The sequence below is a fragment of the Hemibagrus wyckioides genome, linkage group LG14 (assembly GCF_019097595.1).
Source record: "Hemibagrus wyckioides isolate EC202008001 linkage group LG14, SWU_Hwy_1.0, whole genome shotgun sequence".
Lineage (NCBI taxonomy): Eukaryota > Metazoa > Chordata > Actinopteri > Siluriformes > Bagridae > Hemibagrus > Hemibagrus wyckioides.
In genome coordinates, this window is record NC_080723.1 from 12,859,042 (window position 1) to 12,874,244 (window position 15,203).

General features: G+C 35.8%; 1 long non-coding RNA gene and 1 other non-coding gene across 2 annotated transcripts; one reads left to right on the top strand and one right to left on the bottom strand.

The window, feature by feature from the left end:
• The first annotated feature begins 186 nt into the window (after positions 1-186).
• On the top strand, positions 187-8,645 carry LOC131364518 (uncharacterized). The gene is made up of 4 exons (XR_009206491.1): positions 187-319; positions 2,012-2,223; positions 3,184-3,493; positions 8,541-8,645. It is a non-coding gene; the product is annotated as an uncharacterized LOC131364518 (long non-coding RNA).
• Positions 8,646-14,926: 6,281 nt separating this feature from the next.
• Positions 14,927-14,999, bottom strand: trnar-ucg (transfer RNA arginine (anticodon UCG)). The gene has a single exon. It is a non-coding gene; the product is annotated as a tRNA-Arg (tRNA).
• Between the last annotated feature and the right edge of the window lie 204 nt (positions 15,000-15,203).

The following is a 15,203-nucleotide window of genomic DNA, read 5'->3' on the forward strand; positions in this document are numbered from 1 at the left end:
ACAAAAACTTTACCTTCCAGCTCGTGCTTATAGGCTAGGATTAGCACACAGTTTATATATATATATATATATATATATATATATATATATATATATATATATATATATATATATATATATATATATATATTTGTACATGAAGACAAAGATAGATATAGATAGATAGATAGATAGAGAGAGAGAGAGAGAGAGAGAGAGAGAGAGAGACGCGTGGAGCTACCGACTGACTGGCTGCAACACCTCGTCTACACGTTTGTTGAAGATGCTGAAGATGCTGCGTTATAACTCAGAGCTGATTTTAAGCCAACGGAGTCCAGAGGTATTATTTTCTAGCTGAAAATAATTTGTGCAGCAAATTAGTCTTTTTTTTATATAGCAAACATTTCTTGAATTAGACGCTAATGCATGCGGAAACCTCCATATTTTATTATAGATAATATATGTTAATATTATATTGTGTAAAGTAAGCGCGTGAACGTGTACTGGCTGTGATTTTTCCTTCTTGGAAAGATTGAGTTTATGGTTGATGATTAATTCGGGATTGGGTTTATGGGAAATATACGGATATGTTTGTGATGTTTCTCAATTACACGGCCGACCTCTTCAGCAATGAACGAGGACCAGGGTGGACACTACATCCAAGGGTCTTATAGAGTATCTTTTTTTCTTCACCAACTTCCACTTATTCATTTTTACCCATTAAGCATTGCTTAGTCTATTTGTTGAACTACTATTTCTCATGGCAAATTGATTATTCATATTGTGGTTTTAAATCCTGGTCATACATGTTTTACTCTTGAAAAGTTAGGTATGTATTTGTATTTTTTTTCCACAAAAAAAACCCCAAAAAACAAAACAAACTTATTATGTCACAGCCTATACACTATCACCTCCAAGTTTGACTGCAATCTATAATAGGTTACTTACCCGCCTATACTTACACCATTATATAACAGCCTAAACTCATGTAACACAGATATGACTTGAATAATGCCTTTCTAATGCCTTCCTCTTGATTCGATGTCATCTAACAATTTATATGCAGATATTGCCCTACTTAGTAAATCTGAGTATAATTTGAATGACTGGCACTTAAATAGCTGAATAAATTTTGGTCAATTTCTAGAAGAACATCTGCTAGAAGACAGTTGGCTTTGGTTAGTGATTATAGTGAGATATAATTTAATGAAGGCACAGTTGTAACGTAGCATAGACTATGTGTGAGTTTATAGTTTAGTGTACAGAGTGAGGCCTACATGTGCACACTCACCTTACACACATCCTCTACACACACACACACCATGTACACACATTAATGGTACACACACCATGTACACACACGGCTTACATTCAGCATAATTACAGGACTTTAGTATTGCTGTCTTGTTAGGACACTGTCTTGTTTTTTAATAATAGTAATATTTATTAAATAATAATAGAATTGCATTTTACATCACAGATGATTTCATGATGTGATATATTTATGTTTGTAATAATATGTCTGATATCTTTCAAATATAATGTTGGACAGTTTGAAGCCCAGCTATAACATAAAAATAAAACTTTATTATTATTATTATTATTATTATTATTATTATTATTATTATTATTATTGGTGTTGTTGTTGTACTATAATTATTTAATGTGTGACTCTATCTGCACTGTGAGGTTTCTGTTTTTGAAAAATCCATTAAAACTAACCAAGATTAGTCTTTATGTGAAGATAAATGTGATATTGCAATGTTTAAAATTTTAAATTATTACAAAAAAAAAAAATTATGTATTACAAATGTATAAATTATTGAAATCAGATCATCATGCTAAGATGTAAAAAGGGAAGAATTTTACAATACTGGTTCAAACATTTATCCCTTGAGAGCTAATTGTCTGAATATCAGTTCTGAGTTTTAATTTATTTAATTTACACAGACTACCTGGAATGCTTTTTTTAGAAATCTTGTGTCGCTAATTAACTTTCTTCTTTATTCATATATCTCTGTTTTCCTTTCAGATATGTGACTCCTCATCTTCAATATTTCGTCTCACTCGGGCAGAAACAGCAGTAAGCATGGAGAGGGGTTGGTTTCTGTCTTTGGTTATCTAGCTGTATGAGTATAAAAACATGTCATAAAGCTAGATAACCGAAAGTAGAAATTAATCTCAAACTCGCACCCATCTCGTGTGAATCTCCCAAACCGAGTGAATTAAGGATATGTATAAAAGGTATGCCAACAGACATTTTTACTTGAATGAAAAAGCATTTTGTGTAAAATTATAAAAATGAAAAACCTCTTCTAACAGCTTCATTGTTGAGCTGATTAGAAAGTTAACATTAGAAAAGAATACATTATGGGAGACAGGTAAACATATTTACAAATGTTATGTACCGTTCTGTACTGTTTAATTTCCATATATTAAAAGGCACATAGAGGATAGATCCTTGTTGCCAGGGTAGTTTGGGTAGGCTGGTTATTTGGGACTTTTGTGGACCTTTATTCCCAAGGTAAAACCTATTCTGATGCTTGGAGATTCTGTGCTTGATTGTGTGTGAATTAAAAAAAAAAAGAGCTGCATGACTGTATCTGAAAATTAATTCTCAAATTTGTAAAAATGTTATGTTTTATTGTTTATCCTTTTTGTACTGATCAAGGTATAAGTTTAACATATACCTTGTCAATAACATTTTAAATAAAATAGGCTGCAAGAAGTCTTAAACATTTAACTCTACATATGGATGCATTTTGCACTGCAGAATGAATAGAGGCACTCTACTGTATTCATATAAATTATCACCTATCTACTCTATTCAAAATCAAGCTTAGCAGTTATCTATACTAGCTGAAAATATTAAAAAGATTATGATCGCTTTTATATAACAGTGAATTCACAGTGGTTTTGCATTGTTGTGGAGCATGTTTTTTTTGTATTCAGGTTAATTAATTAATTAATTGATTTGTTTGTTTTATTTTAATGAAATTGTATGGCTCCAATAGTAAAATGGAGGTATGCTCTAATGTCTCCTATACTAGATGAGCTTATGTTTACAGCGTGTGCAGAACTTGCTTTATCGTGTCTGTGCTGCAAACCCGTTAGTGGTTGCCATGGTACCAGCTTGGCGATAATAACAATGAGTATTTTTCAATGCTTAATTTTCATTTCCTCTCTTTCTCTGTTCCTGTTCAGAGCCTTGTTCCAGTCTACAACATGCCATAATAAAGTACAGTGTCATGAACTTAGGCAGCATGCTGGACAGAAGACGTGACAGATACATAGATGCTGGGAGGAAGACGCCTTTGTCCCTGACTGCCATATTTCTCGTCATGCCAAAAGATCTCCGGTGCCATCTGGGGGATATGGGGCACCATGCCCGCGCCACCGGCGATGAAGCCCCATCATGTCCCTGGAGCCTTGGCACGACGAACGAGGAAGGCAGGGAGGCCATCTTGAGGGAGATCTCACTGAAACAGCTAAGATGGCTGGACTGGCATACGAGGTGAGTTGCATCATAGCCTTTTCTATTCCTGTGTGTGTGTGTGTGTGTGTATGAGCATGTTCATGGGTTCATTTGAGAGCTAAACCAGTCCGGCTCAGCTCTTTGCCTATCTGATTTTACTATACTAATTAACAGAGTGGAGGAGGGGAGGTAAAGAAAACAAATGAGCTGGCACCGATTGCAGTAGAGGCTGCCATCTTCTTTTGTTAGGATCACCATCGTGAATTAACATCGAACGCGGGTCTTTAAGATTTTTGTTGTTACTACACAGCTACCAATACACTGCAGCTTAACTAAAAATTGTATTTTATAGTCTATTACCTGATGTTTAAATAGAAAACGCTGTGAGTAGCTGTCAGCCTTTTATTACACTGCCTCTATTCAAACTATACTGGGCAAAATGAAATGTACAATGTTTTTACAAGAACCAGTGCCATTTTTCATAGGTAAAACACTACTGTAACATTTAAATACAACTGGAGAGCAAGATTTGTGGATAAGAAATTATTATTCTGGTCCTCTGTAATAGGCTTTTAATATTTGACATTTGCAGATTTTATGAATGATTCACATAATGAAACATCATCCAAGAGGGATGGAATCATTTTTGGAACAGAGCAGTGGGAAAGTTGCATGTGCAGTACACAATTTAACAACTCACTTCTTTTTCTTAAAGCAAATAGTTTTGTTTGCAGTCAGGGATGGATAATGAGAGGAAAATAGAGAGGAGACAATAAAGCAACTAGCACTGCTAATGAGTGGGGCTGAGCAAAGATCCTCTTGACATAGTTGCACTGAAAGGAAAGAAAAGGCCAAAGCTTCAGTGTGTCAATGGGAGAGGCAGCATCCCAGAGGCACTTCCCATAGACTTTGCTCTCTGCGCCATTCTCCTGGTTTCACTGTTCTTCATTCCCTCCTTCATTCCAAACCTTCATTGCCTGTAGAAATGTCAACTAGTTGAATAAGTGAACTAAAGAACCAATGAATGAACAAAAATGAATGAACAAAAATGAATGAACAAATAGCTCTGCAAAATGCTCTTTTTATTTGCACTTGTTATGCGCAAGTACAACTTGCAATTCATTGCTTTTTTATCAATAGTAATAAAATTCTAAACTTGATAAAAATAATATTTTTAGAGCATGAAATTCTTGTGCACATAAACCTGCTTAAGGGTAATAAATACCAAAAATCCTTTTGCCAGGTGTTTGTAACATATATTTTATGTTTTAGTGCATGTTTTTAATAATTGCTTTACAGTGACAAACAGCAATGCTGTGACACATTTGGTCCCTCTTCTTATTGCTCACTAGCCACAGTTGAAATGGCTAAAATGGCACCCCATGCCCCTGGCACTCTAGTCTCCATCTTGAATGGACGTGAGAGTAAGATCGGCCCATGGGCTGCCATGGGGTCGGCAGCTGCAGCAGCATGCCTTAATGAACAGAACGTGGTGTCTGCCATTATTATTCTGCCCCACTCGCATCTTTCCTCGCTCATTGGAGGCCCCCTCCCTCCTAAAGCACCGTTCCCACCATTGTCAGGACTGGTACTTCTACACCATCGCTTGAAGGGGGGCAGGGTGGGAAAGCCCGGAGCAGACTAGACAGGACCAGATGCCAAAGACATTAGACTGGTATGCAGATTGGGGAGCTTTTGTGTGTGACTGCGTGTGTGTGTGCATACAGGCAAATAAACAGGAGCAGGCTGTAGGCCCCCTGATCATGTTAATTGGTCTACTCATTGCTAATGCTTGTCTGGTACAGATGGAGATGTTGTTGGTTGTGGTGGCATACGTGAAACAGGTCTGTGGCCCTTTGTCCAATATCTAAAATGTACATTACGGCTGTAGCAAGACGTGGCATTTACAATTACAGTAGTAAAGATTTATTACACACTTACAGCATATTGCAGTCATTTATGTTTCATTTTGTGTTGTAGAATAATTTAAGCAAAGCTTAATTATTTGTACATTTTAGTGTGAGTGTATGTTTATGGATTTTAATTAAACATGTTGATTATCAACATATATTCTATTCAGTTGTGGCCTTTTTCTGCAGTTTTAACTATTCAGAGGGTAGAAACCACCAATCAAAAAAGGCAAATACCCAGAGATAGGATGTTATAGAAAATGTCCCTGTGCACATAAGATGAACTGGATGGTGTTAATCTGCCATAGTTTAGAATGAAAACAGAGCAGAAAAAGGTGACAGAGGCAGTGTGAATCGAAAAGATGAGTTGGTTAGTGTGTTTAGGAGGATGAAGGGGAGGGGGAGGCATGTGATGATGGCAAGATGAGGCGCCATGTTTAGTTCTCTCTTCCCGCTACTGTAAAAATGAGCCCTGTTGTGTGGTGGCAGCATGGCATATGCACGTACCTTTGATTTTTTTTTTTTTTTTTTTAAATATTTACTATGATTAGTTTTACTCATTTACTTTCCAAATAGTGTGGTGTTAAATTTCAGGGGTTTTTTTAATTGATTTGGCAGTAAATAATATTTGTGAACATATTGCTCATTTGTTATAAATTTTAGAGCAGGGTTGCATATGGTCTTATACATATTAATATCCAGATCACGTAAATCAAGTGCACACATTTAGTGCAAATTTAGGTCAAGTGCCTGTGGGATCAAACAGTAAGACTTGTGTGTCACAGGACGAAAGCTTCTAGCTCTCGTTAATGAAGTACAGTAAATCCTCAAAAAGAAAAGAGGAAAAGCTCAAGAATAACAACAGGAGATCACTCAAATCATTATGAATTGATGATTTTGACAGACATACCAAACTGCAGGTATCCATACTGAACATGTGGATGCTGTATTTTACATGATTTTACACACACACACACACACCAGGGCATCTTTTTGAGTCCATGGTCATCTGAAGTGTGGAAAGTTTTTATCATGAAGATGAAATCCTTATAAATTTATTATTGCATGTGGCACATATAGCCAGGCCTCTTCACTTTGTGCAAATGTGGATTGACAAAAGAGGACATACACGGTTTGGCAGGAGTATTAAACCACTCTTATATGCCATTCAGAGCCTTGGATGACATCCAATGTAGGTCAAGCTTAATCTTTAGCTGAGACTAATCTCTCACAAAGAATGTCTTAAGTATCTCCAAGGAAGATAGAGACGTTCTTCTAGTCTAGGCTTTACAGATTAGGAGTTGTCTGCATTAAAGTCACATAGGCAGAGGTTATCCTCTAAGAGTAAAATGGGAATAAGGGTCTGTGTTAACCAGAGTATATAATTCTGCTGTACTGGACAAAACAGGACTATATGGAATGGTGGAGATGAAGTTTTGCTTTTTTCTATCTTAATAAAAAATTATTCTGAAAATTAAGATTTATGGGACACGTGCAAGAAATTGTGTAGAAATATGACACAGCAATACAATAATTTGATGTACAGTTGGATTTATTATGTGCTGTTAATATTGCTTTAGAATTTTAAATTGAACTAGATTTGTCAAATTGCATACATTTGACACACATTTACTATCATTAAACCTATTAAAATGGGATTTAATAGTTAACAGTGTTTAATCATTACAAAATAATATATAATAATAGTATATAATTGCCAACCCTTACAACGTTGAAAAATATTATTGAAAATAAAACTCCCTGTAGAGCTGCAATTCTGCATTTGATATGCATGTGAAAAAAAACTTTAAGCTATCCATCAAGTTCAAGTTCATTGCTGTAGAAGCATCCTGTCTGTAGCCTGTCTGTAGTCGTATACCCCTTTCTCTCTCCATCTTTCTCTGTCGTCCCTCTCCGAGGGAGAGCTGTTCACCCTCTGACCTGTGTGGAGGTTGCTATGGGAGGGAGGCTGGCTGCCTCAGTAATGTGGCTGTGAAAAGGCAGTGCTGTCAAGGCCATCTCAAGATGTGTGCCCCCCTCCACTCCTCCGCAGCTGGGCACAGCCCCAGAGCCTGGGAATGTCAGAGCCTCGGGTTCATCAGACACCCCCTAACCCACAGTACCCCCTCTGAGACGCCCCCCTCCCACAGCTCCAGTCTAGCCATAGTCTCAACCGGCTGTCTAAAGCCACATTCGAACCCCTGTTTGTGCAGCACTCATCCCAAGTGCAAAGTGTGCTTTAGGATCACCCTAGAGCATCTCTGTTTTTTAGCCATCTCAGACAGAAAAGTATTCACTACTCTCTCTCTCTCTCTCTCTCTCTCTCTCTCTATTTCTCTCTCTCTCTATCTTGCTCTGTGTGTGTGTGTCTACTGAATGCAGTTAATTACTTAGCTTTACATCTGAAAATGAAAAGTGGATGTAGGGGACATTAATTGCATAATTGTGTAGCTATACAAGTGATATTTGAAACTAAACCAAGCAATACCAATTTGCTGCACAGACTATGTGCAGAAACATACATGCATGCATGTGTGTGTCTGTGTGTCTGGTTGTCTGTGTGTCCGTGAAGGCTTCATGCATGTTTTCACCATCCATTCTAGTCCTGCATGCTGCTGGGAGGGGACAGAGAAATAAAAGAAAAGCGATTTGCATAAGCTGCATGGAGTCCAAAGACTGGTGGAAAAAAACAGATATCAGAGACCAACCAAAAGAAAAAAGGACAAACACTGTGCTGGGCAGACAGGAAAGAGAAAGGCTGTGTTTGCATGGGAGATGGGGGTGAAACTGACAGAAAGAGTCTGATCTGCTCGCCTACAGTGATGAAAGGAACTGGATCATCTTTGTATCATTTTAAAACTGTGACAGAGTTGACACTATTTACAAAGACTTATTGTAATAAAGAAAAAAAAATAGTTGGGCATGATACATTAAGCCACTATTACTATTACTTTACAGTAATGTTTATGTACATATATACAGTGTGATATGTCAAAGTTTAATAATAATAATAATAATAATAATAATAATAATAATTATTATTATTATTATTATTATTATTATTATTATTATCATTTTATTATTATTTCATTCTTCTTGTTTTATGAAATGAAACTATTGTAAATGTAAACATTTACAATAACACTCTACCTTTCTGTTACTTTCCTTTTTTTCAGAGCACTCTTGGTGTGTTAACTGCAACAGAGGACACTGAAAAACATGATGCAATATGGGCATTTTTCTCTCCAAGGATAGAATTATAATATTTGTATTAAGAAAATGTTTTTTTAAATTTATATATATATATATATATATATATATATATATATATATATATATATATATATATATATATATATATATATATATATAGACAGTAACCTGCATATATTAACACACTCTGTATACATGTATGAACTCTTGGTTTATTGTGTTACTTTGAGTTTGTATCCTGTTTATTAGACTGTGATTTCTTTGTTCTGCAAAAACAAAGGCATTATACATTGTGTCTATGGTTCACTTTGTTTAACATATATCATTTATATGAATAAAAGCTATTTCGGAAACCATTGTCTGTGAATTCTGTATGAGACATATAGCCAACTGGAAATTCAGACACACTGTTTAGGACAGCTGTGTGAAAATGTTTTTGCACTAACAGGGTCACTTCTCACCTCAGTGGGAACCTAGTGCCGGCTAGAGATTATATAATAACAGGAAATTTAACGAACTTTAGTCAGCACCTTGGACAGCGAACAACACTGTAATAACGCCTAGACAAAACGATTTTCTAAAATAATCCATTGTGTGGACTGAAAATATATATTTTTTTAAAAAGCACAATTTCAAAACGCGTAATTGAAAAATTAGAATAAACAATTAAAATATTGAACCGTTTTAGGAACTGAATGTAATACAGTCTAAAACAATACGTCCCTCAAAAACGTATAGAACTTTTTAAATATTAAATTTATTGGGTTTTTACGATTAGGTAATGTAGAAAATAAAGTGAGATGAGCTTTGCATGCGTTTTTTTCAGAGGTCTGCTGGATACACGAAAGGGTGTGAAAATGTGTTAATTAAAGCTTTAATTAGTCGCTAAAAGGTTTCTAGCCTGTGAATGCAAACGGATAAAAACGAATGACATTACAAACTCACTTTAAGAAAATAAAAATATTTTCATGTCAACAAACTGTAGCAATGCCTACCTTCAGTATGTTGGCTCCCTTTATTTAACAAACCCCTTAAACAGAGACCTAGACTACAGGGAAATAAGCTTCAACGACTATTAGGAAGCATTGCCTGCAACTCAGTTTCCCAGCTACATCACATAGTCCTGTAAACGAGACGGTATTTCACAGTTGTTTTCTATTGCTACAACTTATTTTTCTTTCTTTTGAATGATTTCCTGATATTTTTCTTTCCCCCAACGCTGATGTGCCATTTCCTGGAATCAAGTAGCCTACTTTGTATAAAATAATTTAAATGTTACAATAACACTGCAGGATGGAAAAATATTATTTGACTGATTATATAAAATAATTTTGTTTTCTGTTGCACCAACAAAAATATGGTCCTGGCAGCTTTATTTTTTATCCAATAGTATATTGTCAGCTCTTATGATAACACAGCTATGCAGATTACAGAATTAACAGATAGTTATAAAGGACGCTCATATTCGCAATATCCTATTAATTATTGACATAATGTGTAGGCTAATTATATTTAAAATATCTAATCCAGTGACTATATATATATATATATATATATATATATATATATATATATATATATATATATATATATATATATATACATATATATATATGTGTGTGTGTTATTTTATTTTTTTAAAGAATATGTCGAATCACATCGAGCTAGGTTCGTTAGATTTATCAGCCTATAACTTAGTGTCCTGTATTGACCCTGACTCCCTTGGGGTCTGATCTTCTAAACGGACAGCGCATTGACCATGTTTGACATTCACCCGGGCTGAATGAAGCTGTAGTGACGCTCGTGTTATTTTGGACAGGGCCTGGTTGGTGGCCGTGCCCCGGCCAGTCCCCTAGAGGACAATAAACCAGGCCAAAAGGCTGCGCGTCGGTCAAAGGTTAAAGTCAGAGGTTAAGGACCACTAATTAAGCGGTGATTTCCTTTTAATTCCCTCGTGACCAATATGGTTGCTTCTTTTACAAGGTCACTAAATAAACATGTGGTGTCCAACTACAAGTTAATAAACTCTACAGATCTAGCCCATAGCCTGCACAGCAGAGTAGAACAGTACAGACAGTGTTGTGATATTGAAACGCAGACAGACAGACAGACCGACAGACATATAGATAGATAGATAGATAGATAGATAGATAGATAGATAGATAGATAGATAGATAGATAGATAGATAAATGTAAGTAGTCCAGTCCTAATATTTTAGCTTACGAGCATTACTACTTAAATTAAATTATGTTTCAATTAAATTACACTGTACTGTAACATAAAAAAAATACGTATGGTGCTTTTTCGTACAGTACTTCAGAACAGAACACTGATCACACCAATCATTTGGTCGGTATACCTTTATATGTCGTGGAGACTAAAACTAAATTTCGATTCTTATGTTTTATTCTAACTTTCCTAAGAATTGATCATGGTAGACTAGCTTATGTGATTATAATTTTTTTTTTTACATGTCATTATGCAAGGAATATGTGATCACATGAAAAAAACAACAACAAAAAAACATGTGAAAGTGCATTCAGCAATGCTGTTTCATGAATTCAAATGACCGCATGCGACACCATGTGAATAGACATCTGTCAGAAAATCACATCATTAAACCACACACCCTACATGTAAAAAAAAAATCAAATGAGAATAAATGAATGAAATAATAATAATAATAAACGTATGGAAATATGTAAAAGCAACTATTCAAACATGAAAACCCTGTGTAATTGTCACGTGATTTTTCGGTACGGGACATTTTAACGGATTATTTAGACCCTATTGAGTGTAAATCCTTTAGTGTGTTAAACCAAATGTTTGGATATTTCACCAGAGGTCTCCGACATGCTGCAGAGAGTGAACAAGACCTGCTTGTTTCTGCGAGCCAGACTGCCTGTGTGCTGCTGAGGATGTAGTGTGTTTGATAAGTTAGCATAAGAATGGTGTCGGGGCTTGTGAACTATTCTGACCTTTTAACCTTTCTCTCTGAGGACATGAATAGCATGGCTCAGGGCCTGGCCGGCCTTTTCACGCGCTCTAAGACGTGCCTAAGTTCTTAAGCATGGTGATTTAACGAATGAACGTGTCCTCGGCTGCAGGGTTTGCTATTGCACACACTGCCAGCGGTTTGTTTAAAGCGTCCCCCGTAGACACACACACACAGCCTGAGAGAAAATAGGCGGTCTGATCTAAGACAAGGGCCCATTTACTGGGAAAGCTTCAGGAGAGTCTATGGATCTTGCTTCTGCCCATTTAATAAAGGAAATTTGGTAACAGTTTCTCCATTCAATAAACCTGATAAGAAATCGAAATATATTGAATTATAGCAAAACAATACTTCTTAACCCATATCAAATTTCTTTTATTCCATATTCAATCTCAGAAAAAAGGTACTAATCTGTGTCTTTCTTGGATGCTGGGGTGTTACCATCAAGCACACACCTTTAACCCAGAGATGTGCCTGTAGCTTCACTCTATGATCTATTATGGACCTTAAATCATGTATAATTTATCCACATTTCCTGTATACAAGGAAAGGTAAAGTTTCATACAATTTTATGAATGGATATTCTGAACACTATAAATGCTGTATGATTATAGAACAATTCTACAAAAAATAACAGTGCCAGAAGCCAGAGTGATACTATAACCATATAAGATCCCAGTGTCTTTAGATCATGACATCACTTTTTTCTAGTTTATAGCTGATCAACATTTAGTGATTGGGTCCATCGATTCTCATATGGGACAGTGGGGTCTTATTTTTTACTGAAAATTGGTCTGTATAAAAACATGAATTACCATAGTCTTCAGTGACTTCAAAACCCCAAAAAGGACAGCCAAAGTCATTTTGTTGCTCCTTTAAAAACCTTTGATTAGTGTTTCTTTAACTGAATGAGTGGAAGAATGTTTCATCATATGTGTATACATTCTGGGCTAAGGGTTAAGAGTTTTTTTTTTATATATATATATATGTTTTTATTAATTCTTTTTTGGTGACTCTAAAAAAATGAGTAAAAACCATTTAATAAAAAATATATAATGGATCCAAAATAGTAATATTGATCTAGTGTATATTTTCTAGTGACTTTCATTTATTTTCCATTTAATTTTACTATTTGAAGACTAATGAAGACCAGAGGAATCTGGGTCGATCATTTTCATACCCATAAGTCTGGTGTTTTATAGAATATATGGCAGTAAATACAGACACTTTATTTGGGTGTGTTGATTAAAGGCGTGAGTAAATCATGGAAGGATTTGAATTATTTGCTCTTAAATAATAGTGAAAAATATTGCCAATTCTGATTATCTGTTGCAAACTGTGATTTATGATAAACAAAAGTATCATGTTTGCACATGGAGCCTTTGATTCATGGCAACCCCATTTACATGTCTACCGCAGGTTTTCCTCTCACTAGGAGCTAAATGGTCAATGTTAGTGTGTAGGACGACCCTGACTCCTGGCGGTGATATCTAACTACTGCACCTTCCTATTAAAGAACATGATCTAATAGAATATAATCTTCACATGTAGACGTTTATACACAGGTGCATCTAAAAATATTTGAATATCAAAGAAACATTCCTTTTTTCCCCACAATTTCATATATATTTTAGATTTATCACACATTAACTGAAATATTTCAAGCCTTTCTTCTTTTAATTTAGATAATTATGGCTCACAACTCATGAAACATCCAGTATCTCAAAATAGTAGAATAATAAGATTATCAAAGAAATGGTTTATAATACAGAAAAATCTAACTTCTTAGTAAAGTATGTTCATTTATGCACTTATTGCATAAATGCATCAATGCAGAGTGGCATGGAGGCAATCCGCCTGTGGCACAGCTGAGGTGTAATGGAAGCCCAGCTTGCTTTGATAGCGTACTTCAGCTCATCTGTATTGTAATACCACAGTCAGCAAACCAGTTCTGAGCAGTTTTGGCACTGCGGACAGAGGCCAAAGAAAAGGAAATCAGCATCTCCATAAAGCTTGTCAGCAGAAGGAAGCATGAAGTGCTCTAAAATCCCTTGGTAGATGGCTGCATTGACTTTGAACTCAACAAAACATAGTGGACCAACACCAGCAGATGACCTGGCATCCCAAAATCCTCACTGACTGTGGACACTTCACACTGGACTTCAAGCAGCTTGGATTCTGTGCCTCTCCTCTCTTTCTCTGAATTTCCGAATGAAATGCAAAATTAACTTTCATCTGAAAAGAGCACTTTGGACCACTGAGTAATCCTGCAGTTCTTCTTCTCCTTAACCCAGGTAAGACGCTTCTGAAATTTCCTCTCGTTCAGGAGTGGCTTGACACTAGGAATGTGACACTTGTAGCCCATTTCCTGGACACGTCTTTGTTTGGTGGCTCTCGATGCACTGACTCCAGCCTCAGTCTACTCCTTGTGAAGCTCCCCCACATTCTTGAATTGGCTTTGCTTGACAATCTTCTCAAGGCTACGGTCATCCCTGTTGCTTGTGCACCTTTTCCTACCACACTTTGCCCTTCCAGTGAACTTTCCATGAATATGCTTTAATACAGCACTATGTGAACATCCAGCCCTTTCAAGCATCTTCTGTGGCTTACCATCCTTATGGAGAGTGTCCTCTGGACAACCATCAAGTCAGCAGTCTTCCCCATGATTTTACGGTATTTATACTGCATAAAAAGTGATTTGTTCAAAGTTGAAATGAAGTATTATTATTTTTTGAGTTACAATTTTTCATAGTTTTTGAGCTGTAGGCCACAATTATAACAATTTAAATTAAATAAAATAAAACTCTTGGAACATTTTAGTTTACATGTAATGAGTCAACAATATATACACTTTTTTATTTTCTGAAGTAACTTGAAAAAAATATAGAATTTTTTTGAGATGCACCTTTACATCTACCTTTACATTTTTGGCGATTTGGCAGATCCTTATTCAGAACAAAACTCCAAAAATTGCAAAGATCTGTAACGATATGATTATGTGATTTAAGTGTTAGTGAACCACAAAACTAAAAAATTATGCAAAGGACAATAACAAAATATAAGTGCCGAGATATGCAAAGACATTGAACACGTCTGACTTTCACACAAAACCAAGACTAAAAATGTAAATGTAAAAATGTTCATCAGATAAGTTTCTGATATATTTATTTAGTTTTCTATGTCTAGCTTTAAGGAAAAGATTGTAATAAATTGTATGTATGGATGTATTAAATGAGGATATGAAGCTAGTGGGTGCAAGTGTTGAGGATGCAGAAGACAGGGATAGGTGGAGAGAGATGATTCGCTGTGGCGACCCCTGAAGGAAAAAGCCAAAAAAAAAAGAAGGAAAAGAACGACCCCGGCAGGACTCGAACCTGCAATCTTCTGATCCGAAGTCAGACGCCTTATCCATTAGGCCACGAGGCCTGCGACGGTTAGTGCGAGAACCCGGCATTCAAACAGATATACCCGACTTACATTACAATTCGATTTGCAAACAAAGAGTGACTTATTTATGCTACATTGCAGTTAGTTAGCTTGTTACAGTGTAAAAAAAAAAAAAAAGGTTTGTAATAATTATTATTAATATTTACCAAAATGTTCAGGGATAGTTACCACTCTTAGCCATGT